At 45.1% G+C, this 27,876-nt stretch overlaps 1 pseudogene; it reads left to right on the top strand.

Annotated features, from left to right (window-relative positions):
• The first annotated feature begins 12,984 nt into the window (after positions 1–12,984).
• On the top strand, positions 12,985–19,572 carry LOC123450861 (annotated as a pseudogene).
• The last annotated feature ends 8,304 nt before the right edge of the window (positions 19,573–27,876 follow it).

Genomic DNA, 27,876 nt, shown 5'->3' with positions numbered 1-27,876 from the left:
TTCTTTCTAGTTAATTTAAAAAGATAGAACTCACATATAATAGGAATTTTTAAGGGTGCATCGTAAACATAATTTTAGAAATAATTAACGTACATGATTGCAGCATATTTAGTACACATTTTTCTAAGGATTTTTCATAAATCAAAGGTTCAATTTAATGTTAAGGTTTGAAAGATATAATTTTTTAAAGCATTTGATTCGTCAAAAAAGAAAAGAAATCGTTCCAAAATTGAGTAGCTCGGCCGACATCAAAAATTGAACCCTACTAAGGAATGCATGGGCGAGTGAACTGTTCAATTTAATGTTAAGGTTTGAAAGATATAATTTTTAAAGCATTTGATTCATCAAAAAAGAAAACAAAACGTTGCTAAACTGAGTAGCTCGGCCGACACCAAAAATTGAAAGTAGCTGGATTCGAACCCTGGTCTCCTTTGTGGGGAAGAGAGGATTAGGCCGCTATGCTGCTTGGCTACTCATGCTTTATAAAACGCTCGCTCAGAATAAACTAAAGTTTGCATGGATTTTAGAGTGACGGACGACAGAAGCCATATGTGTTTTATTATATATTATTATAAGGGAGAGAAAAGATTTTCGCCCCGTTTTATAAATAAAACAAACCGTCACATCAATACAAACAAGTACAAAACACTTCCACACAAACGCATGTCCAACACACCCAAGTTCAACACACACACGCACAAAATTAACACAGAACAACACCAAAGAGTTATGTTGAGGGCACAACTCAACAAGCCCTAAGAGACATAAACACACACACTCAACCGAGGGTATGTGATGCGAAGAGAACGGCACAACAGGCTAATAAGGCTCAGGAGGCGGAGGAGGAAGTGGGGGCACGAAGCAGAGAGCCAACCAAGGTTGACGATGATGTTGGTGATGGCGTCTCGGTCGGAGGGGCGGTTAAGCGACCGCCGGAGCTGCAGGAAACCACACATTTTAAACAATGCGTGAGTAGCACGTCGGAGGGGCACATGCTGGATCACAAGCTTGTTGCGAATAGTCCAAGAAATCCACGCGAGCACCCCGATGGTCATCCACCTAATATGGCAGGCCGAAGAGGGGTTGGACTGAATCTCCGCGAACAAGTCGGATACATTGGTATGGCACCACTGACCTCCTACCATTTTGCGAAAGCAACTCCATAGGAATTGAGCATTGGCGCAAGGGAGAGAAATGGCATCGCACTGGGCGAAACGACATCCCACGCCGCTTATTTCGTGCGCCCGCTCCCGTGCGTTGCACACTCGAGCGCCCTGCCGCTCCCTCTTCGACCGCTCTGCCACCTGTGAATTCGCCCAATGGACGGTCGTGCCGACATCCCCCTCACCCTCCCTACACCCGTGACCTCGCCGCCGGCACAAACCCTAGCGCGGGGAGCTTTGGCTTCGCCTCCGTCGGTGCTCCTCCAACCACCGGTCTCGTGCGTGATCTTTGCATGGCGCCACTGACAACCTCGGTGGCGGGTTGCATCGCACCGGGGCCGAAGGAAGAAGAGGACGAAAATAGGACGCGACATGATTGTTGATGTGTCATTTGTTTGTGTGAACTTTTATATCATGAACTTGGTTGGGTGATTTTGAACTTGGTTGGATGATGATGTGATGTGGCATGATTTCAAACTTTTATGTCATGATGAACATGATTGGGTGATTATAAACTATGATATGTCTTGTTTTGATTTAAAATATCACTATATTGTCAAAAATGAACGATTTTATAAGTAGTAATGTAGTGTTATGTTGATCCAATGGTTCAATATTATTCGTTTTAGATTTGGCTCGAGGACAGCTTTTCGAGGGCGAATAGCTCCCATGCGACGTGGTTGAGTTGTGTTATCTTTCATGCGACGTCGTTGGTTGTAATGGCCCTCATGCGACATCTCCCAGCGCAGAAATAGCTGTCGTGCGACACTGCTGCCTAATCCAAAGACACATGTTTAAAACTCGAATCAGGTGAGCCCCTACGTAACAAAGCGGGACCCACAGCGTGGGACCCAGTAACTTATCTATCTCAGCATTGGTACAAGAGCACTACCGCGACCTTCCCATCCTCGCCCCGCTCGCCGGCCGTTGTTGTTCTTCTTCTCCGGCGACGACGGGCAGCAACGCCGTTCGGGGCCGCGACCTAGCAATGTCGAGCTCCGCTTCAGCCTCCCGCCGCTCATGGTCGTGCTATGACGAAGTTCCCATGACAAGGTGCCATGCATGTCCACGTACCGCACCCCTGAAGCGGCTAGTCACAACGACCGACAAGAATGGCAACCTTGGGCGGGAATTCGTGAAATGCGAGAGCAAACAAGAGCAGGGAAAGGTGAGATTTTACTTCTCAATATGCCAATTTTGGTTTTTGTCCCCCAATTTCATATTTTTCATCGGATTTGGGATTTAGGGTTCATCTTTCCGATTTCAGAAATTGAAGCAATGCGCCCATTTTGAGTGGCTAGATGAGTACATAGAGCGAATTCAACTGGAGGGTGAATCACGGGAGCTCGATTTACCGTTGGAGGCGGAGAAGTTTGGATCGGGCCCGTCTGGATCTGGGGCCCCAAGATCTGGAAATTCCATTGGTGCTACTGTGGGGGATGCAGCAGGGACGGCAGAGCTGAAGAAGCTCAACAAGAAGATGAAGAAACTAATCGAATTGAAGAAGCAGGGCAATTTGATGGCCGGAATTTTTTATGTTTGTGTAATTGCTCTCGCATTTGTTTATGTGATGATAATTAGTCGATAGTGAATAGATTGGGCATCATTTGTAATCGTAATGATATGGATGTTTGAATAAAACTGGTGCGTTGTACGAATTCGGCATGTTTTCTCGTCTCCTCCACTCTGTTCGCCAGCCTCCGTTGTACCCTGCCGTCGAGGGGGTTGCCAGCGCCCGTGCACAAGTCTGGGGCACAGGAGACCCGAGTCTTCAGTGCACCGACACACTGCCTGGACTTGCCTTCTCCACCTCAGCTTTGTGTGTGTATAACAACTCAAAACTTCCCTCCCATTCAGTACCGTTAATGTTCTGAAGAGCAACCATTCTAACAGTCCATAACCTCATGTAAGGTAGTTTCTCCTCAAAGCGATAAATCTCTGATATATTTTTTACCAAGGGCAATTACTTCAATGGATGGATCCTTTCTTAGCCTTGGCGTCATTACCTCTGCGAGCCAATTTTTGGTTGCTAATTTTGATTTATGCGTCTCCACCTTAGCTGGACAAGTGTGCAGATTTGTTGTTGTATTTGATCTGAAATACAATGAGAAGTACTCCCTCCGTCTCAAAATAAGTGACTGAACTTTGTACTTTGTATTATATTACAAAGTTGAGTCACTTATTTCGGGACGGAGGGAGTATATGTTAGACAATAAGATTGAGATCAAGCAAACATGAAACAAAAAATGACCCAACAAAAAATTACATGAATAGTCTTCTTCCCACGCATACCACTAGCATGCAACTTCCAACTACACCTAGGATATGGGCAGTGCACCGTTAGCTTTCGTTTCTCATTCTTCTCAGTGCCATAAACATTATTGCTCTGAATACAGTACAATGTAAGTGCATTCCGAAGTTCAACCATACTTTTGTATAGTGCACCTGCATTAAGATTAGGATTATCTCTGTTCAATTCAATCTCTGGCATGTCTTCGCCTTCGTATTCCTCTTCAATCTCTCCTCCCCCTCTTCAAAATCACTATCTACAAATGGAACGAGGCCTAATTTGCTCGGATGATCCACACGTTCAGTGAATATCGTCTCATCTTCATCATCGTTGCGAGGCACGGCCTTATCGGGCGACACATCTTCGTCTACACTGGCTGCAGTGTTTTGGCTTGCACTTCTAGTAGGTTTAGATGGATTGGGCCTACGAGGTGTGGGTGGAAGCTGAGAATTAGCAGACTTTGATTTCTCAACAGCCGCCCCCTTTTCCTTTTCCTTTGGCAATACTTTTATTTTCTGAACCACTCTGACTACAATTCTACCAAAGCGGTTGTTCATGTTCTGAGCAAACATACAACATATCTACTCGCCATTTTGTAGTGGGCAAATTGCTCATCAAGCATTAACCAGTATTTCACCTGAACCAAATCACATTCGGACCAAGCATATTTCGTACACATTGCACCCAACAAATCTTTGAACGTACAACTCGTCTCCACCACTAACGGATACCAAAACCCCTTGGACGGTTCATTCGAATCCGTAACAGAAGTTTCCATTCTGACCGCCAAACGATAAGCAGTCTGTTTTGTGATACTATTTAACGAACGAAAATCAACGTACTATTGTCAATTCTCCTTGTATTTACTAGCTAAATCACACAAATGAAAGATTCATTACTTACTTCTGTGGAATCGAACTGCTATTGGATCCCGAAACGACCCAGTCCTCGCCGCGATCAATGGCGGAAGAAACGCTCGCCATTGATGCGGAAGAAACGTTGGTCATTGATGCATCATCGCAGCTTCTGTCAAACTGCCACGGCTCCCTTCAAGCGGAAGTAATAGGGAGTGGAGGGGCGTGGTGACGGTGGCTGCTGCGGCGACTGGCTTTGTGGTGGTCAGATCAGGATCTGGCATGTGGTGGATTCAAAATGGGGTGCGGCGAGTGGCTGTTGCGGCGGTCAGATCGGGATCGGGCGTGGGGTGGATTCAAAATGAGGACCCAGGTAGGCCCCACTCGAGCCCCACTCGTGAGCGTGATGAGGTGCCCCAGGCCGGCCCCACTAGTGATGCCAAGTAACGGTCAAAGGAGGTTGACCCGACTGAAATGGCCGCTTGTCCACATGCGAGAGTGGGATAGAAAAAAGTAGGCGCGTGGGGCAAAAACGAGCAATACTAAGCAAAGCGGGACACATAAGTAAATAACCCAACAAACTGACCTAACTAACTAACCTAACTAACCTAATAAACTAATTTTGTGGTCAAAGATCACATTGAGTCCATAGGTATGCCAAACTATCAAAAGGGGATGAGCTTGAGAATATCTTTATCCACCATCACTTCCATCACGAGAAAGTTCCTCGTACGTTGAAGTTCTCCTTCCTATTCTTTGATCTCTATGAAGAAGAACTTGTATCCTTGGATGCCATGACCCATCATCTAAACTTACATAACAAGGGATTGTAAGGTACATTTGATAGTAGAGTGACCTTGTTTCTTGCAAAGAAAATAAAGCAAATGAAAGAAATAATCAGTTTGGAAGTGCCCCATTATGCCGCACCGAGAGCACTCAGAGTTGGATGCAACCCCAGCCAACAACGCGATAGAGCGATTGAACCGACCCCTCAATAACTACTACATTATCGCGTTCTTGCTCATAGTGATATCTCTTCTCTTCTATATCTTAGTTTAGATATAGATGATGATACATGTGTATGTGATGAACATGCAGTTGCTTGTATTCGATACATGCATGTCACTTAACTTGTATCGCTATATCGAGATTATGATGAAAGACGACATCATTTGTGTTGTAGATATGATGATATGATGAGATTATTATGTGTATGATATGATAAGCATATTGTATGCTTATGATATGATTAGACTTCTATATAAAACCTTTCCTAAAAATACTATTTTATGAAACCCGTATAAAATCTTCCCTCTCTAAAACCTTCCCTAAAAAAGAAAACTGTATAAACCAGTAGCATTGGTCGGACGCGCGATGCTGCTACATATTATTTGTGGCGCTCGTCAAACCCATGTTGTTGCTACAACTTCCTAGAAGCGCTGGATATACCCGCACTGCTGCTATGTCAGTATAGCAATAGGCTCGACAACTGGCGCTACTGCTACAAGTTAGCTGTAGCGCGATAGTAGTAGCACGGATGCGTGCGCTACTGCTAGCCCAAAAACTCACGCTACTAGTAGCTATTTTCCTAGTGGTGAATTTACGATTTTGATCGGGTCAATGATTTTTCTAATCAATTAGCAGCAGTTGGACTATAAAAACATATATATCCCACGAACCCTCTCACCACCTAAAAAAAGAAACACCATCATGTGAAGGTAGTTTCTCCTCAAAGCGATAAATCTCTGATTTTTTGTTACCAAGGGCAATTACTTCAATGGATGGATCCTTTCTTAGCCTTGGCGTCATTACCTCTGCGAGCCAATTTTTGGTTGCTAATTTTGATTTATGGGTCTCCACCTTAGCTGGACAAGTGTGCAAATTGTTGGTGTATTTTATCTGAAATACAATGAGAAGTACTCCCTCCGTCCCAAAATAAGTGACTGAACTTTGTACTTTGTATTATATTACAAAGTTGAGTCACTTATTTCGGGACGGAGGGAGTATATGTTAGACAATAAGATTGAGATCAAGCAAACATGTTACAAAAAATGATCCAACAAAAAATTACATGAATAGTCTTCTTCCCACGCATACCACTAGCATGCAACTTCCAACTACACCTAGGATATGGGCAGTGCACCGTTAGCTTTCGTTTCTCATTCTTCTCAGTGCCATAAACATTATTGCTCTGAATACAGTACAATGTAAGTGCATTCCGAAGTTCAACCATACTTTTGTATAGTGCACCTGCATTAAGATTAGGATTATCTCTGTTCAATTCAATCTCTGGCATGTCTTCGCCTTCGTATTCCTCTTCAATCTCTCCTCCCCGTCTTCAAAATCAGTATCTACAAATAGAACGAGGCCTAATTTGCTCGGATGATCCACATGTTCAGTGAATATCGTCTCATCTTCATCATCGTTGCGAGGCACGGCCTTATCGGGCGACACATCTTTGTCTACACTCGCTGCAGTGTTCTGGCTTGCACTTCTAGTAGGTTTAGATGGATTGGGCCTACGAGGTGTGGGTGGAAGCTGAGAATTAGCAGACTTTGATTTCTCAACAGCCGCCCCCTTTCCCTTTTCCTTTGGCAATACTTTTATTTTCTGAACCACTCTGACTACAATTCTACCAAAGCGGTTGTTCATGTTCTGAGCAAACATACAACATATCTACTCGCCATTTTGTAGTGGGCAAATTGCTCATCAAGCATTAACCAGTATTTCACCTGAACCAAATCACATTCGGACCAAGCATATTTCGTACACATTGCACCCAACAAATCTTTGAACGTACAACTCGTCTCCACCACTAATGGATACCAAAACCCCTTGGACGGTTCATTCGAACCCATAACAGAAGTTTCCATTCTGACCGCCAAACGATAAGTAGTCTGTTTTTTGATCCTATTTACGGAACGAAAATCAACGTACTATTGTCAATTCTCCCCGTATTTACTAGCTAAATCATACAAATGAAAGATTCATTACTTACTTCTGTGGAATCGAACTGCTATTGGATCCCGGAACGACCCAGTCCTCGCCGCTATCAATGGCGGAAGAAACGCTCGCCATTGATGCGGAAGAAACGTTGGTCATTGATGCATTGTTGCAGCTCCTGTCAACCTGCCACGGCTCCCTTCAAGCGGAAGTAATAGGGAGTGGAGGGGCGTGGCAACGGTGGCTGCTGCGGCGACTGGCTTTGCGGTGGTCAGATCAGGATCTGGCATGTGGTGGATTCAAAATGGGGTGCGGCGAGTGGCTGTTGCGGCGGTCAGATCGGGATCGGGCGTGGGGTGGATTCAAAATGAGGACCCAGGTAGGCCCCACTCAAGCCCCACTCGTGGGCGTGATGAGGTGCCCCAGGCCGGCCCCACTAGTGATGCCAACTAACGGTCAAAGGAGGTTGACCCGACTGAAACGGCCGCTTGTCCACATGCGAGAGTGGGATAGAACAAAGTAGGCGAGTGGGGCAAAAACGAGCAATACTAAGCAAAGCGGGACACAGAAGTAAATAACCCAACAAACTGACCTAACTAACTAACCTAACTAACCTAATAAACTAATTTTATGGTCCAAGATCACATTGAGTCCATAGGTATGCCAAACTATCAAAAGGGGATGAGCTTGAGAATATCTTTATCCACCATCACTTCCATCACGAGAGAGTTCCTCGTACGTTGAACTTCTCCTTCCTATTCTTTGAGCTCTATGAAGAAGAACTTGTATCCTTGGATGCCATGACCCATCATCTAAACTTACATAACAAGGGATTGTAAGGTACATTTGATAGTAGAGTGACCTTGTTTCTTGCAAAGAAAATAAAGCAAATGAAAGAAATAATCAGTTTGGAAGTGCCCCATTATGCCGCACCGAGAGCACTCGGAGTTGGATGCAACCCCAGCCAACAACGCGAGAGAGCGATTGGACCGACCCCTCAATAACTACTACATTATCGCGTTCTTGCTCATAGTGATATCTCTTCTCTTCTATATCTTAGTTTAGATATAGAGGATGATACATGTGTGTGTGATGAACATGCAGTTGCTTGTATTCGAGACATGCATGTCACTTAACTTGTATCGCTATATCGAGATTATGATGAAAGACGACATCATTTGTGTTGGAGATATGATGATATGATGAGATTATTATGTGTATGATATGATAAGCATATTGTATGCTTATGATATGATTAGACTTCTATATAAAACCTTTCCTAAAAAGACTATTGTATGAAACCCGTATAAAACCTTCCCTCAAAAAGAAAACTGTATAAACCAGTAGCATTGGTCGGACGCGCGATGTTGTTACATATTATTTGTGGCGCTCGCCAAACCCATGTTGCTGCTACAACTTCCTAGAAGCGCTGGATATACCCGCACTGCTGCTATGTCAGTATAGCAATAGGCTCGACAACTGGCGCTACTGCTACAAGTTAGCTGTAGCGCGATAGTAGTAGCACGGATGCGTGCGCTACTGCTAGCCCAAAAACCCACGCTACTAGTAGCTATTTTCCTAGTGGTGAATTTACGATTTTGATCGGGTCAATGATTTTTCTAATCAATTAGCAGCAGTTGGACTATAAAAACATATATATCCCCCGAACCCTCTCACCACCTAAAAAAAGAAACACCATCATGTGATACCTCAGATACGGACCACTCTTTTTCTTTCTTTTTTTAGATGAACATGCCTGAATTCAGCGCACTTCCGTGCAATTAAGGGGTCTGACTATAGCTCGCTTCCTTTTTTTCTTGAGAGAGGTTATACCTGGCTTGCTACTAGGGTATATGGGATGCTCGCCCAAGCGCACCTTCAATGGGCTAGGCTCAAGTTTCTGCTCGCCTAGCTCTTGCCTTGTCCATCATACAACACAACATACACACGTTTTCTTTCCTCTTTCGTTTTGCATCTCTACTTTTTTATGTATTTTTTAATGTTCATAAAAATAAATGTATTTTACAAAAATATGCTAATTTATTACTTAATATTTAAAATTATTCATGCGAATATTTTGAAAATGTTTCACACATCTGTAAAAAATCAAGAAAATTTAGATTTTAGGCACAATTTTACTAAAATCTCCTTACATTTAGAAAAAAATATCATAGCATTTAAAAAACAAATGCTCATCCCAGTTAAACAAATGTTTAAAAATAAAAAAATGGTCATAAAAATTTTGATATATTTTCCATGAAGTGTAACACAAAATATCAAACATTTTTTCAAAAGTCATAAGATATAAATAATGTTTGTGCTATTTAAAAAAGTATTCACAACAAATAAACGAATGTTATATGTATACAAAAAGTTTTTAACAATATAAAATATTATTCATGCAACATTTTATGAGAATCATAACATACAAATAAAATATTTGGACCATTTATATTTTTATTAAAACACTTAATAAATGTTAATACATATACAATGTCCTTGAATAATTTTAGAAAGAGCAACTTTTAGAAAATGTTCATGACAGGTACAATAATATTCCTAAACTAAACCAGGCGGATTAGAAAAGTTGATCAATTTCAAAAAATAATAAATATAAAAAAGCTGAAAAATGAATAGAACCAAAAAAATAACTAACAGAACCGCAAGTAAAAAAAAACTGGCAGAGAAAGAAAGAAAAACAAACAGCCGGAAGCTTCCCCGAACCGTTGAAAACAAAGTAGAAAAAGGTTCCTAAAATCAAATTTCTTGTGGTTTTTCTATAAAAAAAAGTATTTGTCGGTGTAACGAGAGACCCGTAAATGGTTTATGGGCAAGCCCATTTGTTAGAATTACTCATGGAGGAATTTCTAAAGAGGATAAATTTATCAGAGTAGAAATGTAAGTTGTTTCTTAATGGGAATTTTTAGCAACCATATTTTATTCTATACTAGCAAAAGGGCCCGTGCGTTGCAACAGAAGAAAAAATGCTACACGCTCTTAATTTATAAAAAATGATCTATAATATGAGATTTTTTAGTTACGACACAAACAAAGATGAACTTACCCTACAAAAGTGCAATTCAAGATTTCCACCGGCCAAATGCCGCATGGGAGCATAAAATAGATTCAAAATTCAGCAACCACTCTGTATGCATATCTGGCCGATGTTGTGTACGTCGGGCGCCACTGTGCTCGCATGCATATTGTCGTACGTGAGTGAAAGAAATCAAGATGAACTAATCCAGAGGCCATTGGGGCAAAAAAATGTTCACGGTCTAGTTAGTGGTATACAATTTGACAACCTATCATAGATAGTTGGCCTCTTCCAAAAATAGTCCATTTCGGCTTCTCCTCCCAATTCCTATCGCTTGATTTAAATCAACCTGATAGAAGAAAAGAAGAAAAGATAAATAAAAATAAGAAAGAAAAAATCGCTTTGATTTGAATCAACCCGATAGAAGAAAAGAAGAAATGGTAAACAAAAAAGAGAAAAAAAGAAACAAAAATTGCTTTATTTGAATCAGCCTGATAGAAGAAAAGAAGAAAAGGTAAACAAAAAAAGGAAAAAAGTATGCTAGAAAAGGTAAACAAAAAGGAGAAAAAAATAAACGATAATTGCTTAATTTGAATCAGCCTGATAGAAGAAAAGAAGAAAAGGTAAACAAAAAAGAAAAAATATTGAATCAGCCTGATAGAAGAAAAGAAAAAAAAAAGGTAAACAAAAAAAGGAAAAAAAAGTATGCTAGAAAAGGGAAAAAATAATCGAAAATTGGTTGATTTGAATCAGCCTGATAGAAGAAAAGAAGAAAAGGTAAACAAAAAAAGAAAAAAATATGCAAGGACAATACTCGAACCGGGTGTTCTAGGAAGAAGGGGCGCACTCGAGCTAGTATGCTAGGACAGCTTAGTTGCCAAATTGCGATTCAACATCTTATAAACCAATACATGGCGGAGCGATTTGTGATAAAAAAAGGAACCATTTTCTTTTGACTTATTGGTGGCATAGTGGGTAATTTTAAGCAACTTTAGGGCTAATGTTTATGACGTACGACAGAAGCATTATTTGCTTTATTAGTCGGTAAAGATGCACAAAAAACAAAATTCAAGCACAAAAAATGAACATCTTTTATATGCACAATGAAGCAAAAAAAATCATAGAATTGTAGGTTGTGCATTTGGGTTGAGGGCTAGGTTTCTTTCGTGTGTTTTTGAAATATATAAATGTAAATTTTTGAGTACTATTGTTTTAAATAAAGGGCTCACTAAAGGCCGGGAGCACACACAAATATCCTCAATAGTATAAGTACTTTCAGTGATGTGCCACACAAAATACATACATAGCTATATGAAAAGGGCATGCTGATGACCCTGCCGTCCTTGTCTCCAGGCCGTCCTTGTCTCGAGGCTATTTGCTATTTGCGACGACCCTGTCGTTCTTGTCTCTGCGTCTGCTGTGGAGGAGGGATGGCAGGTTGCGTTCCGCCGTCCCCTCGTCCCAGTCGAGGTCCAGGACTGGGAACTCCTGCAGGCAGTGGTTCCCCTCCCGGCCTCGTCGTCCAGAGATAGTGTTTCCTGGAGTCTTTCTCCCTCGGGAGAATTCTCCGTTAGTTCGGCCTATTTGGCTTTGTGCAGGATGCCTGTCCTTCCGTGGATCTCCCCACTTTGGAAGGCACCGTTGCCCCTGAAGATCAAGATTTTCGTTTGACAGCTTCTTCGAGATCGTTTGCCTTCAGGGACGAAGGTGTTGAAACATCATGGTCCGGGTAACGGCATTTGTCTCTTGTGCCATGTCCCGGAGACCGGCTCTCACATTCCATTCTCCTGTGTCGCGGCACAGGCCCTTTGGTGCTTTGTACGCGAGGCCCTGGACCGGAATGGGCGACCTCTGACCTTGCAGATTTTCTGCATGTATGGGTCACCCAGGTCGGCCGTAAGCGCCGACTGTTCTGGCTGGTATTCGCAGCCATGATGTGGATCCTTTGGACTACTCGCAACAAAATGATGATTGAAAGGGTCTTTCAGCAGCGTGCTTCTCACTCGCTCTTCAAATTCATTGTCTTTTTGCAGCTCTGGCATCCGCTCGTTAGGATCCGAGACCGCGGCAGGCTTCAGCGATACCTGGATGCGCTGATGGCGGCTGCCCGACGGCTCTCCGCTCTCCCGGCTGCATCTTAGCCGCCCCTTCGATGGCATTTTTTGTTTCTTTTCCTTTCTTGGGCAGGACTGTGCTGGTGCCCCAACGTTTCTTACGTTTGCACTCTGTTGGGTTGTGTTGTTTGGATGCTGGACTATGTGCTTTATATATAAAGCGGGGCGAAAGGCTGTTTCGAGGAAAAGGGCATGTTGACAACGTAGTAGAATGGTGTTGTAGTTTGCTCGATACATTTATCTCTAGAAAAAGTATTGTTCGTGTCATTCATTGATTTTCATGGCTTCTAAAGAAATATGGTAGTATACATGTTTGCTTCAAATAAAATTTTGTTAATTGTCAATATGCGTTTGTTCGTTGTTAGTTTTTCATCACCCCTACTGTCTTAGTTGCACAAAACACATGCCTTTCTGCACGCTCATGGAGAATAGTTTTAAGATTGTCAGAAATGCACAACTGAACGTCGTTCTCAAAACCATTTGAGCGATTGGTCGCGCAAAATCCATACCCAACAAATAGCAAGTTATTTGCTCGTTTCTGAAATATTTCCCTATAGTATTTATTTTCATCAAACTAAATATAACTATGAGCCTGTCGTGCATGCTTCAACAGATCATATTGTCAACTCGCACGGAGCACTTGAGTTCCCGTTGTTTCACAGGGACCATCCACCGGGCGCTACGCCTTCAAACCAAAGCATGCTTGGAGAAAGAGAACAGTTGCCTTTACACCATGACATTCGGAGGATCAACTACATATTCCGCCGGCAAGCTGGTGAGGGACAGTATGCCAAGGGATATAGCTTCCCTGATTTCCTCTTCTGCTGCAGCTTGGACACCGAGTACAACCAGCATGAAGCTGGCATATTGGGATTCGCTGACGAGCCCTTCTCCTTCTTTGAACAAGTAGCGCCACTAGTCGGCTACAAGGCCTTTAGCTACTGCTTTCCAAGTGACAAAAGGAAGGCAGGCTACTTGTCCCTCGGAAATTACAGTCGTGTCAGCTCCACTTCCTATACTCCCTTGTCCCGGGCCTTTCAGCGATCAACGTATGCGTTGAAGCTGGATGAGGTTGTTGTCAATGGGGTCGCGCTGGTCACAACACCCGCAGAAATGATTGTAGACACCGGGGCTAAATGGACAATACTGCTGGCACATACCTTCGACCAACTTGACACGGTGATCACCGAGGCAATCAATCCTCTGAAATATAATCGTAACCATAACAAGGGATCAGAATATATGTGCTTTGAGAACCCCCTCTTTCTACCGTTTAACAATGTTGAGTAAATAGGCAATTTCCCGAGTAGATTAATCCATGAAATAATTACTAACATAGCATTGACTAGGTTCATGACATACTGATCACGGAGTATACTAGCAAGTACTACGCATATAGCAGAAACATCTATGCATATAGGCAATACTACTAGTGCAGACAGAAACACGAGAGAGATAAACATATCATACCCTTCGATCGGCCAATTGGCTGTAGCAGCAGCGGTGGCGGCGGCAGTATCCTCTGCCGCCTTCTTCTCGGCTTCGGCCTTCTCGCGGACGAGACGGTCAGCTTCGCTTGGCGAAGACATGGCGATGACGAGGGCGACGCGGACGTAGACGAAGCAGTCGCGTGATCGCTCCCCAAAAACCTAATCGCCCCTCTCCCGTAGAGGAAACGGAGAGGCGAGGTTTCGGCGGCTGGGTGGAGAGACGTGGGCCGAACCCACGTCCGAGTCGGTAACAGCCCAAATAAGCGCGTAGGTATGAGCTCGGCTCGGCTCATTCCCGCAACCCGCGGCGCAGCGAGGCGTGGCGAGGCGGGCGGCGGAGGAGGAGTGCGTGAGGGCACCTTCTTTTCTCACTCTCCAATAGCATGTGGAAGAGAGACCCTTATAAAGGGGGTCCAACTTCTCCTCCACTAGCGGGGTGGGACTAAACTTCCCACCACCTTGTCATGCCACCGCCTACATGGGCCCTTGGAGATTTTTCTGAAATTTGTCTTATGGGCCTAAGGCCCATCTCTAATTTCAACAATTCCCCACCAGATCTCAAGGGCACATCGTGTTCCCTCGTTCCAAACAATGTTTTAATATACCAGCGTTTCAGTGAAGACCTGTTAAGGTTGAGCTTCACCTAGAGCAAGTAGCTACACCCCTTTACAACTGAACAATGGACTATGCCTTGAATTGTCAGTTTGGCGTAAAGGAGCTTCACCACAAGTCTTACTAGTACTAGGTTGCCGAAGGTGACCCCTCGGGTGGAGCATATTAGTCACACTCCTAGCCTATTCATGAGTTTACTAGAGATCACCCAAATCTCATAGACTGTGACCAGCAGTCAAGCTCATATAGGTGTGTTCCTTCAAAGATCGCTCTGTAGGACAGCATCTTGCTTACATATAAGCTTTAGAACACATTAAGACAGTAGTCATCCTACCATACAGTATCCGAGAGTATTGCATCTCCAACGGAGTGGGTTAGTAAAGTTACTCTCCTCAGTTCACCACTGGCTTGTTTTCCCAGGTCCTACTTCACGGGATCTCCGATCATATAGGTTGGGTTACTGCCATGGCAACTCATGTGGGTCTCATACCCATCTCCCTCGATGCACTGTCTATCACAACACGTGATAGCCCTTTAGTAAAGGGATCTGCCAGATTCTTAGTCGTTTGGATGTAATCCAACGCTATCACTCCGGAGTTTCTCAAACGTCTGACAAACTTCAATCTCATTCTTATATGTTTGTTGGACTTCATATTGTCCTTTGAACTCTTCACTTTAACAATAATTGTTTGATTATCGCAGTTCATAAGTATAGCCGGAACCGGCTTCTCAACCACATGTAAGTCCATCAAAAGATCTTGAAGAAATTCTGCTTCGACACCAGATGTGTCTAATGTTGTTAATTCTGCTTCCATTGTCGATCTTGTTAAGATCGTTTGCTTGCAAGACTTCCAGGAAAGAGCACCACCCGCAAGAGTAAACATATACCCAGTAGTGGCCTTCATCTCATCAGCATCAGAGATCCAATTCGCATCACTATACCCTTCAAGTACCGATGGGAATAACGTATAGTGAAGCCCGTGGTTGACAGTCCCTTTCAAGTAGCGCATAATTCTTTCAACAGCACGTCAATGAACATCGCCCGGGTTTGCAACAAACCGGCTAAGTTTGCTCACAGCAAACGCGATGTCAGGCCTCGTTGCGCTAGCTAGGTACATAAGTGAACCTATAATTTGAGAGAATCTCAATTGATCTATAGCTGTGCCTTTAAACTTTCGAATAAGCACACTAGGATCATATGGTGTTTGACAAATTTTGCAGTCTGAATATCCAAAGCGACTCAAAATCTTATCAACATAGTGGGATTGCAGAAGTGTAATCCCACCCTCATCATCTCTCAACAGCTTGATGTTCAAGATAACATCAGCCACCCCAAGGTCCTTCATCTCAAAGTTTTGAGACAGAAAAGACTTAACCTCCTCAATTACTTTGAGGTTGGTTCCAAATATCAGTATGTCATCAACATACAAGCACAATATAACTCCTTCGCCCCCACCATGGCGATAGTATACACATTTGTCAGCTTCATTAACAACGAAGCCAAGAGATGTTAGAGTTGTATTAAACTTCTCATGCCATTGCTTAGGTGCTTGTCTCAGACCATATAAAGATTTCAGCAACTTACACACCTTTCCTTCCTGACCTTCTATCACAAAGCCATCTGGCTGTTGCATATAGATTTCCTCATTTAGCTCACCATTCAGGAAAGCCGTCTTAACGTCCATTTGATGAACGAGAAGACCATGAGAGACCGCCAATGAGAGTAGTACTCGAATGGTGGTCAGTCTAGCCACAGGTGAATAAGTATCGAAGAAATCTTCTTCTTCTTTCTGGGCATAGCCCTTGGCCACAAGCCTAGCCTTGTACTTTTCAATCGTACCATCGGGCCTAAGCTTCTTTTTGAACACCCACTTGCATCCCAATGGTTTGCAACCATAGGGACGATCAGTGATTTCCCATGTCCCGTTAGCCATGATGGAATCCATCTCGCTACGGACCGCAGCTTTCCAGTAGTCAGCATCTGGAGAAGCATACGCTTCTGAAATAGAAGTGGGATTATCATCCACGAGGTATACGAAGAAATCATCACCAAAGGTCTTTGCAGTCCTTTGTCTCTTGCCCCTACCACGGGCTTCCTCGTCATCCTTCTCAGGATTTTCATCATGTGTTTGTTCATAGTATTCCATAGGAATGGCAGGCTCAGGAGTTATCTCAGATTCATGTCTAGAAGTGCTTTGCATATCTCTCATGGGAAATATATCCTCAAAGAATGTAGCATCCCTCGACTCCATTATTGTACCGACCTTCACGTCAGGTACCTCAGATTTCACTACTAGAAATCTATAGCCTACGCTATTCTTAGCGTATCCCAAATTAACGCAGTCCACAGTCTTTGGTCCAAGCTTACGCTTCTTGGGGATCGGTACATTGACTTTCGCCAAGCAGCCCCAAGTACGTAAGTACGAGAGCGTCGTCCTTCTCTTCGACCACTCCTCGTAGGGAGTGACCTCATTATCTTTTGTAGGAACTTTATTCAGGACATGACACGCGGTCAATATAGCCTCCCCCCACCATGCCTTGGATAAACCCGATGTATCTAACATGGCGTTAACCAAATCAGTTAGAGTACGGTTTTTCCGCTCGGCAACCCCGTTTGACTGGGGTGAATAGGGAGGCGTCCTCTCATGAATAATGCCGTGTTCCGCACAAAATGAATCAAATTCGTTTGAGAAGTACTCTCCACCACGATCAGACCGGACTCGTTTAATTTTCTTTTCAAGTTGATTCTTAACTTCTGCCTTATAGATTTTAAAGTAGTGTAGAGCCTCATCTTTAGTATTTAACACATACACAAAGCAAAATCTAGTGGAATCATCTATCAATGTCATGAAGTATTTCTTTCCACCTTTAGTCAACACACCATTCATCTCACAAAGATCAGAATGTATGAGTTCTAATGGTGCCAAGTGTCTCTCCTCTGCAGCCTTGTGAGGCTTGCGAGGTTGCTTTGCTTGCACACACGAATGGCACTTAGAACCTTTGGCTAAAGTGAAAGTTGGGATTAAATTCAGTTTTGCTAGCCGCGACATAACACCGAAACTTATGTGACAAAAACGTGAATGCCAAACTTCAGATTCATTAACACTCGAATGAATATTGTTCACGACTTTATTACAAAAATCTGCAAGAGAAAGGCGGAACAGACCTCCGCATTCATAACCTTTTCCAACGAAAAGTCCATATTTCGTAACTACTACTTTATTAGACTCGAATACCAACTTAAACCCTTCTCTACACAGAAGGGAGCCACTAACGAGATTCTTCTTGATGGCGGGGACATGCTGCACGTTCTTCAGTTGCACGATCCTTCCCGAAGTAAACTTGAGATCGACCGTGCCAACACCAAGAACAGAAGCACTCGCGCCATTCCCCATCAATACGGACCCGCGACTGGTGGCCTGATAAGAAGAGAATAATGATAAGTCAGCACACACATCAATATTTGCACCCGTGTCCACCCACCAATCGGTGGACTGACAAACTGTAAATACAGTAAGTAAATTACCATACCGAGATGCACCACTTTCATTGTTGCCCACAATCATATTGACAGACTTGGAGTCCTGCGCCGGCTTCTTGTACTTGTTTGGGCATTTGTTCGCCCAATGTTCCTCTGAACCACAAGTATAGCAGCCATCTCCCTTCTTATTCTTCTTGAAGGGCTTCTTTCCCTTCTTCTTGAAGTCGGTATTCTGTTGGACAGAATTCTTTCCCTTGGGCTTGTGGGAATTGAAGTTCCTCTGATGTACCATATTGGCAGCAGAAGAGCTTTCCATCGCTTTTCCATTGGAGTCCTTTGCTCTCGAGTTCTGCTCAACACTCAGATGGTCGATGATGTCCTCTACTGAGAACTCACGCCTCTGATGTTTCAGAGTAGTAGCAAAGTTCCTCCAGGAATTAGGGAGCTTAGCAATTATACAGCCCGCGACAAACTTGCCCGGCAAATTGCACTTAAGAACCTCAAGTTCCTTAGCTATGCATATTATCTCATGAGCTTGTTTCAATACAGAACGGTTGTCAACCATCTTGTAATCGTGGAACTGCTCCATAACATACATCTCACTCCTAGCATCGGTGGCTCCGAATTTAGATTCGAGCGCCTCCCACAAGTCCTTGGCAACATGCATATGTAAATATGCATCAACCAACTTATCTCCGATCACGCTAATGACTGCTCCAAGGAATAGGACGGTGGCCTCCTTAAACATCTTCTCCTGTTCAGGAGTGATAGTTTCCGTAGGAGTGACACCGGCTACCCAGAACACGTTCATAGCTGTGAGCCATAAGGTGGTTCTCGTTTGCCAACGCTTGAAAAAGGTACCGGTAAACTTATCCGGTTTCAGTGCAGCAGCAAAACCATTAGTCGAAAAATTCCTACAGAAATTAGGTTTTTGGATTGTTGAGTAAATAGGCAATTTCCCGAATAGATTAATCCATGAAATAATTACTAACATGGCATTGACTAGGTTCATGACATACTGATCACGGAGTATACTAGCAAGTACTATGCATATAGGCAATACTACTAGTGCAGACGGAAACAGGAGAGAGATAAACATATCATACCCTCTGATATCGCGTAGGTATGAGCTCGGCTCATTCCGGCGGAGGAGGAGTGCGTGAGGGCACCTTCTCTTCTCACTCTCCAATAGCATGTGGAAGAGAGACCCTTATAAAGGGGTCCAACTTCTCCTCCACCAGCGGGGTGGGACTAAACTTCCCACCACCTTGTCATGCCACCACCTACATGGGCCCTTGGAGATTTTTCTGAAATTTGTCTTATGGACCTAAGGCCCATCTCTAATTTCAACAAACAATTGGACCGCTTTGCCAGCCGTGGAGCTCAAGTTCGACATGGGTGTTACACTCACACTACCACACCCCAGAGCTCATTCCTTATTGATAAGGACTTTGGATTATGCAGCTACTTCATGAGGCATTCCGGTCTAATAAGCGGTGTTCAGATACTAGGGAACTCAATGACACGGTCGGTCGGCGTCACGTTTGACATCCAGGGCGGTCGATTTGCATTTCGGAATGGAGACTGCTGATTAGTCCCACTCCCATCCCAGGTTAATACGACCCATCAATTTTTCTTATACCATTAGCTTCTAAATCAGAATATCTGTATTGGTTGTGTGTAAGCAGGCAAAGGATTGGCCCTGATGCATGCTTCCTTGATTCCTTTTTTGCAGCCATGTGTCCTGCTTTGCTCCACGGTGTTTGCCGCTACTCGTTCATTCACGCCTTCGTGTGTCCTGCTTCATGACAGATTCCCAATATTTGTAGCAACTGGTTTTGGTCTAGTCTAGCATATGTACTGCTTTGTTCATTATGAAAAGAAAAAAAACTACTGCTTTGCTGCTATCACAAACTCTGAGTGGTCTATTTCTTCAGTCTTATAGCACTATGATCTGTGAAATTCTACCAACTGAATTCTGAAATACAGATTTAGAAGAGTGTTTTGCGCAAAAGGGTATACTAATTTAAATACCAGGCAATGGCATCTAGTACCCTCACCTAATAAGACTCGTTGAAGAGACTTCAACTAATGCCAATACAACGAACATAAAAATCTTCCTAACAAAGGCATACCTTGCTGGCTTCAAGTTACACTGTAGATCATGTGCTAAATAACTAAATATAACTCAAAATGTATTGATTACAAACTAAATCTCAAGGAAGAAGTAACTGCCAAAGAAACTGAAAATTCTCACTACTTTAAAATCCCTTGCACTAAATATTTCCACGTTTTCTAGGGGCCATTTAAATTTCAAACAAAATGGCTATAGTATGCGCACATCTAAGATCTAAACACTTATTGAGTCTTCTCGCTATAAAGCTCAAGGAGGCCATGTTATTTTACCACTGACTTTATTATAAAGCTCAAGGAGGCCAGATGCAAGCATTATATTAAGTGTTGTTCTAACCAGGCTTGTATGTAAAACTTCATAGGGCGGCTCAAATCTTCCAAAGGTGGAAAAAGGCCCCCTCGTCACCTCCACCTAGGGCGGCTCGGGTGGAAACCCTAAACCGCGTCGTCGGGCACCTCCATCCTCATCCTCCCCTCCGTCGTCGCTGGAGGAAGCCGTCGGGCAAAGCCCTGGACGGCTGACTCCGGCGAGGGAGGATCTCTTCTCTCCCACGTCGGATCGGTTGAGGCGGTTCACCCCATGGCGTCGGGGCACTTCTTCCCGATCTGCGTCGTGGTGGCATGACGGATCGTCTTCGACGACGACACAAGGTTGCGGCGTGGGGCTGGGCGAAGATGGCGGAGTTGCAGAGCTTCGTGGAAGATCGGGTGGTGCTCGCTGCTCGGCGAGTTCACGTGGCCGCGACGGCCTTGGTCGTGGTAGCCGGCGACTCAGCGGGTCGGCGACGGCGGAACATGGCCGGTGGCAGCGGCAGTGTTTGGCTTGGATCCCAGGACGGTGGCCCCGGAAGGTGACGGCATGTGAAGCTCGGGATTGCCGCGGCGGCATGGTGTGGTGAAGTCCCTGTCCAAGGCGGATCTGCACCGACGATCTTGTTGTTTTTGCTACGAATTGGTTCGGGTCAGAGACGGTGACGAGCGCGCGGGATCCATCTCGGCGGCTCTCGTGGTTTGGCAAGGTGGGGTGGAAGCCCTTCCCCCAGGCTTCAGTGGTGGCACACTCACACAGTGGCCGGTGCGCTAGGGCTCCTACGATGCCTGTGTTGTCGTGGACGGTCGCTGGATCTAGATCCGGAGCTGCCGCCGTTCTCCACCTTGGACCGCTCTAAGGCGATGCAGAAGGCCAGCTCCTCGTCGTAGTCGATGTCGGAGTCGTCGGAGCCATAGGAGCTAGCGGAGCTCGACATTGCACTCGATGGGATCAAAGTCAAAGAGGGAGAAGAGGGGACCAAGCGAGAGAGGGTGAGTTAGGGTTCTGAAGGAGGCGTCCTGAGTGGGGATTTTATGGGGCAGCAGTGGAGTCAGCGGTGGACCGGGCTTGTCAGGCGAATGCGTCCGAGCGTGACCGGGCCACCCCATATCCGTTCTGTATTTGGGCTAGATATGAAGGGTGTCGGTCAGTCTGGACATTTAAGACGGGTATAAGGGAACCGATTCGGTTGCATTTTTGTGATCGATCACTGATCGGGCGGTCTATCCGAACGTTTGAAACAGTTGCTAGGGTTGTACATGCTCTTATGTGTCTGAGCTGAGCTGAAGCCACTCTCTAATCATGTCCCAAAGCCTAATCGTTTACCGACACTTTGTGAAAAAGAGGGTCAACCGAATCGTAATCGTGCTTGCATAAGGGACAAGGGCCATTGATGATCACTTGTTGCAAGCCGGGGATGAACTGGGTTAACGACTTAACGGGATCACGGTGTCGTGCAATAGACCAGAACAGGACGTGTCCTCCTTTTCAGATGAAACTACACTCCGTCGCAGCTAGCAGCTTGCCGAGCCACGGCTAGCAGCCCCTGCAAAAGCATCACCCGCTCTCCTCCTCTGCTCTGGAGACGACGAGGCATGCCATATTGCCATTGCCGTGCATGGTGGTGCGCTCGCAGCTGCAGCAGCAGGAGGAGGATCTTTTCTCCCCTGCTCGGGCCCGGCACTGGGCGGAGAGGCGTCAATGCGCGAGCGGACCGAGTTAACGCTTTCCACCGACGACTGGTCCAGTCCAGTGTTTCAGGAGCGCCTGAAATCTCCAAAGCCGCAGCTGCGCCCGTCATGGCTTCCACCACCGGAGCGGAGCAAATCATTACTACTACCACCAGTCACCAGATCACTGTCACTGACTGTACACCGCACCGTCTCCGGCTAGTTTCCTCTCGGCCTCCTACTACACCTTTCCAACCCCATCATTAACCCATTAACCACTATTTATTTTTTAACTCCTACGTATTAGCTGGAGCTACCAGCATGGTACTGTTAGCTCCAGCTCTTGTGGTTGATCTCTGGATCCCCAGACAGACATGTTCATCATTTGGCCGTGCTATAGTGTCGGGCGACGGACACTGTCTCATTAGGGACAATCATTAGTGCATGCTATGCCAGTGGTAGCTACGCTTATTATGTTGTTTAACTACCACTATGGTGCATGCCTCCATGGACGTGTCCCCGGCCCGTGAAACCATGGTCTAGTGTTTTTGTCCTACTAGGACCAGCATCAGCATCGGCCAAGAAAGCCAAGAAACGGAGGGGGGCCAAAGCCACAAAGGTACAATGATAGCAATGGCGATCGATTTGAGAGGTGCACCCGCGCCTATATGTCTGTCTCACGTTACAACATGGATGGAATCAAATGCCTTAACCATGCACGCCAACTCTTTGACCTCACAATTCAGCCTATCATTTATTTACATGGCCAACTATTAGAGCATCTATAACCACATACACCTAATATGCCCCCTCTTCTATTTGCTTCCATACATTCACTATCTCAAATTTGATCCCTCGGAGCAACTCCAACCGACCGATCCAAATGAACGGCGATTTTGTTCATTTTTCGTCCGTTTGGGTCGTCCGTCCGCTTTAGGATTTGGGTCAATATTGCGCCTCACGCGTCGATCCATATTTATTCGTGTGGTCGGCTAGCTGTCGGCTTTTAACAAATACAAATATTTTGCATATTTTTCAAAAGCAAATGAAATAGCATAGTTTCATAACCGAAATAAAAATATAGCAAAGTTTTACAAGCCCAATAAAAATTAGATTGTCTTAAAAGATACATCTATTGATTACCAACATGATCCCACATATGCTCATGTTTACTTGCAAGATGATTTGGTTGACAATGTGGTGCCTCAACATTTTTATGAGCATCTTCACAATGTGGTGCCTCAACATTTTTATTGGTTACCAACATGGTCCCACGTATACATCTATTGGTTACCAACATGCTATGCTGAGGCACCACATTAATTGTCACCCTGAAACTCAAACCCTTGATCGTGGAGACGTTCCGGGCGCTCATCCTCTACGATCATATTGTGCATGATCACACAAGTAGTCATCACTGTCTCAAGTATGACAGTGCAAGCCTTGACATGGCCGTTGTACTGGTCTGGCCAAGCAGAAGGGCGGTTCTTTCACTCCTAATGCATGCAGTCTATGATGTCAAGCATCCCTCAGAAGCCCCGGCTGGCATTGGTCGCCAACAAGCGGACGGTGCCTGCAGCAGTCGGCACTCTCATGTACTCAGGGCCAAACACTGCAACCACAGCCTTGCAGAATATGTACAACGACTCTAGGCACGTAGACTCACTTATACGGACGTACTCATCGATAAGATCATCGGGCACTCCGTAAGCAAGCATCCGGATAGCTGTAGTGCATTTCTGATAAGATGAGAAGCCAATATTTCCAATGGCATCTTCTTTGCACTAGTCATCGTATCCGACCACCCCCTCTCGGATTCAGTTGAAAACATGCCTAGACATATGGAAACTCCCCGGAATTTCTCATATTTGAACAACGAATTGATTGTGTCAAAGTAGTCCTTCCATAGAAGGAAATGGTCGCCGACTGGTGGGCCAGGAGAAGGAATACGTGTGTGTCGTCCACGTCCGCTTTGTGTCTGCGTCGATCCAAACAAGGCACAAAATTGGGCTAAGAATGGGTCCGCATGCGGATGAAAAGCATACGCGCGTCCTTCTGGATCGGCACGTTGGGCCGATTTTTTTGTCCGTACGAACCCAAAAGGACGACGGGGACGAAACGGGTTGGCTCGTTGGAGTTGCTCTCATTATCGAGTCATTTCAACAAACACCTTTTTATGCAAGCATGTAGAGCAACAATGGCAGCACATCCCCGCGCCTTGCCCGCGCTGCGTTGCCCCGCCCCCGCCCACCCGAGCGCTCGCCCGCCGCGCCAAGGCAATGTCTCCGCCAGCCGCCCCACACCCACGCCCACCCGTTGCGCCCCTGTCCTGCCCGCCCACGCCCGCCCATTGCGCCCATGTCCCGCCCGCCCAGCCGGACACCGACCAACCCGCACCCATGAAAAAGCTACCGTTGTGTGGTTAAACTTGGTTTCACCCGGATTTATGGTCTCTCTTGATTGTAACACTTTTGTCCAACCGTTAAACTGTCAAGGTGACCTACGTCTCTTGCGAACCAACTTATGATTGGATAGTTAAAGGTATTGTAATATCCTTAGTCCATCATGTTTTGAATTCTGATGCTTGCATTTTTTCTAGATTTATTTCAGGATGCGTTGTCTCCGCCCTGCAAATGCTCCCCTACGTCTGCCTGGCCCGGTTGCCTCTCGGCTTCTGCACATTTATAATTTTTTTTAGAAAATGAGGGTTTCCTTCGGCCTCTGCATCGGGGCGATGCATGCAGCCACTTTATTTAATCACAATCCAAAGCAACATCCAGGTGTTTCAAACTAGCTGTACAATGACAGCGAAAACAAAAAAGGGATAAATAAAGGTGTCACAACCGGCTAAAAAATAGACATAGATGCTTAATAATCTATCCTATTACTGAACCGTCATCCAAACCGATTGTAGATATCACGTGCTACCATCTCCCATCGAATAGACCCAGTAACCAAAGGCTCCCTGGTTTCCGCAGGTGTGAATAACGACCATACACGGGTGCCGATGCCCTGTGAAGTACCTGCAAGAAATTCACATTCAATAATCTGTTAAAGGTCACATCATTCCTACAATTCCATATAGGCCAAATTAATGCACATACTCCTATACGAATATGTCTGGCAATAGACATGTCAACCCATTTAGCCACGTCCCAAACAACGTATCAATGTTATCTGGTGGTGTGATGTTAAAAGCTATACGGACTGTTTGTCATAGAATTTTAGCAAGAGGGCAATGGAGAAAAGGTGTTCGATAGTCTCATCATGCTCACAAAATGAACAGCGCTTATCCCCCCCCCCCCCCCCCCCCCCCAATTTCTCCTAGACAGATTGTCTCTCGTTAGAATCACCCTCTTGTGGACAAATCACATGAAGACTTTGATGCGTAGGGAAACTTTAACTCTTCAGATGTTTTTAGACTTTGGAATAGCTATTGTATTGATATTGCTTACGTACATCGACTTCATAGAAAATACGCCATTGGGCGTTAGCTCCCAATGAAGCTTATCAGCCTCCTCCGATAAGGAGACATCCATGAGTCGTGTAACCAGCTGTAGCCATGACTCCCATCTATGTTCTATCAATGATTTCCGAAACTGAATATTGAGAGGATCAGCATGTAATATCTATATCGTGACAACGTATGCATCCTTATGTTGAAGGACGTATTTATCTTGTCAAAGCACCGTCCGCTTCTTCCGATCTCTCCTGAGTTCGGAGGACACGACCAAGGAGGCAAGTACGCATATGTTGCACTGCTCCCTTGGACTGGGACTTGGGCCTAAAAGGAGGAGAGACTTTCAATTCGCGCGCAGGTGCTGCTCGGTCGCTTTTCACCAACTGGTTCAGTCTTGAGCAATGAAACCCCCAAAGACGCACTTGACACACTGCAACCGCGTGGCTCAAGGGCTCCGTACGGCACTGCTAACCGACATTACGACCACCCATTTCTTCATTCCGGCCATTGTTTCTTCCGGTGAGACTGATGATGCCAAGTAACTAGCAATGGCACTGTTACTTCGCCAACTCACTCAAAGCGATGGCACTGTTAGAGTATCTATACGGACCTTTAAACTCGTTTTAAATAACCGTTCGATTACTTACCGGTCGTAAAAATTCAACTCATTCGGACCTCTCAAACAAACCTCAAAGGACCAGGTTGACTGACACCTCTCATATCTAGCTTAAATACGGGACGGATATGGAGGAGCCCGGACGCGTCGGGCACGTGGACTCGCCCGAAAACCCGAAGGTCCAACGGACGCCTCGACCGTCGTCACAGTGTGAACGTCGTGTGGCGCCGCTCCAGCTCATCGTCCGAGGCCATAGCCAACTATTTAAGCCGTTCGACGTCCCCCAGCCCTAGCACATCCACCTCCTTCCTTCCTCCGTCGCCATCCGAGCCCATCCGCCTCCTCTCCCCCGCTCTCCGGCCTCAGTATGGTTCGCCGTAGGATCACGACCTACGCTGAGCTCACATCGGAGCATCAGATGCAGATCGAGGCGGAGATTCAGGCTCGGCGCGCCGCCCGCATCTCCGCGGGTCTGCTTCTGGACTGGACGAAAACGAAGGAGGAGGAGGAGCAGCCGGAGGAGGAGGTGCCAGAGGCCATGGAGGAAGACAACCCGGAGATCCATGCTGCGAGCTTGAACATGGCAAAGGCGGAGGCGGAGTTCGTTGTTGCCCAAGCCGATGAGATGGCGGAGCAACAAGCCACCCTGGATTCCATCGAGGATGAGGCCGTGGTGGAGGCCAACCGCAGGCTCATCCGGTATAGAGGCACACGGAGACCGACACCCTCTAAGACGAGCTCGAGGCGAACGTGGAGGTGAAGGAAGCCGCAGGGAAGCAGCCGGAGATGCCTGAGGGGGCAGAGCTGTAGCTGCCGCACATCTATCCGTCAAAGGGCACGAAGATCGTCGATATCTCCGACGAAGAGTAGATTGTTTCTACGTACTTGTATGTATATTTGTATGTTGCGTGCATTTGTATGAATTTAAGAAATCAATATGAAATGTCCCAATGCAATAGTCTATTTTTGAGGGACGTGATGTTTCTGAGCTCGGGTGAACAGTAATTTCGAAATATATTGTAAAAATGTTCAAAAAAAAATTTAAAAAAAATTGAGCAAACTTTACAAATGTTCTAAATGCCCATAAAATTTTATCATGAAATCACATTTGTGAAAGTCGTGGCAAAAAAAAACAAAATCAAAACTTTGAAAATGCTACTTTGAAAGCATTTTGGATCGCTAATTTTGTCTTTTTTGCTACGACTTCAAAAAATGTGATTTCGTGCTGAAATTTTACGAGCTACTAAAACATTTGTCAAAGTTTGCTCTTAAAAAATTCTTTGAATATTTTTAAAATATTTAACGAATTTACTGTTCAGCCGAGCTCATTTGAGCTCGGTTGTAGAAGCGCACTTTTCATTTTTGAGGGATTAGATTTGCAAGTTACCACTGTAGTTGTTCTTACTTTTTTTTGCGGGTGATGGCACTGTTACCCTGCATGTACAGTTCTAGTTCATGTGATCGATCCCAAGACACGCCTTTGATCACTTCGGCAGTGCTGTAGTGTCGGGAGACACCGCCTCATTAGGGACAATGATCATTAGTGCACGCTAGCATCTCCTTTTATTATGTCGGTGACATGACAGTATGGATCATGGACATCGCGTCCAGGCTCCGGCCCCTCAAATCATGGCCTAGTGTTTTTTGTCCTGCTAGAGTAGAAGAGAGGTCGGCCAAGCTGAAGGGGGGCGCAAAGCCGCAAAGTT

The sequence above is a fragment of the Hordeum vulgare genome, chromosome 4H (genome assembly GCF_904849725.1).
Source record: "Hordeum vulgare subsp. vulgare chromosome 4H, MorexV3_pseudomolecules_assembly, whole genome shotgun sequence".
Classification (NCBI taxonomy): domain Eukaryota; kingdom Viridiplantae; phylum Streptophyta; class Magnoliopsida; order Poales; family Poaceae; genus Hordeum; species Hordeum vulgare.
Note: the sequence above shows the minus strand (reverse complement) of the source record. Positions and strands in the feature narration are given on the sequence as shown.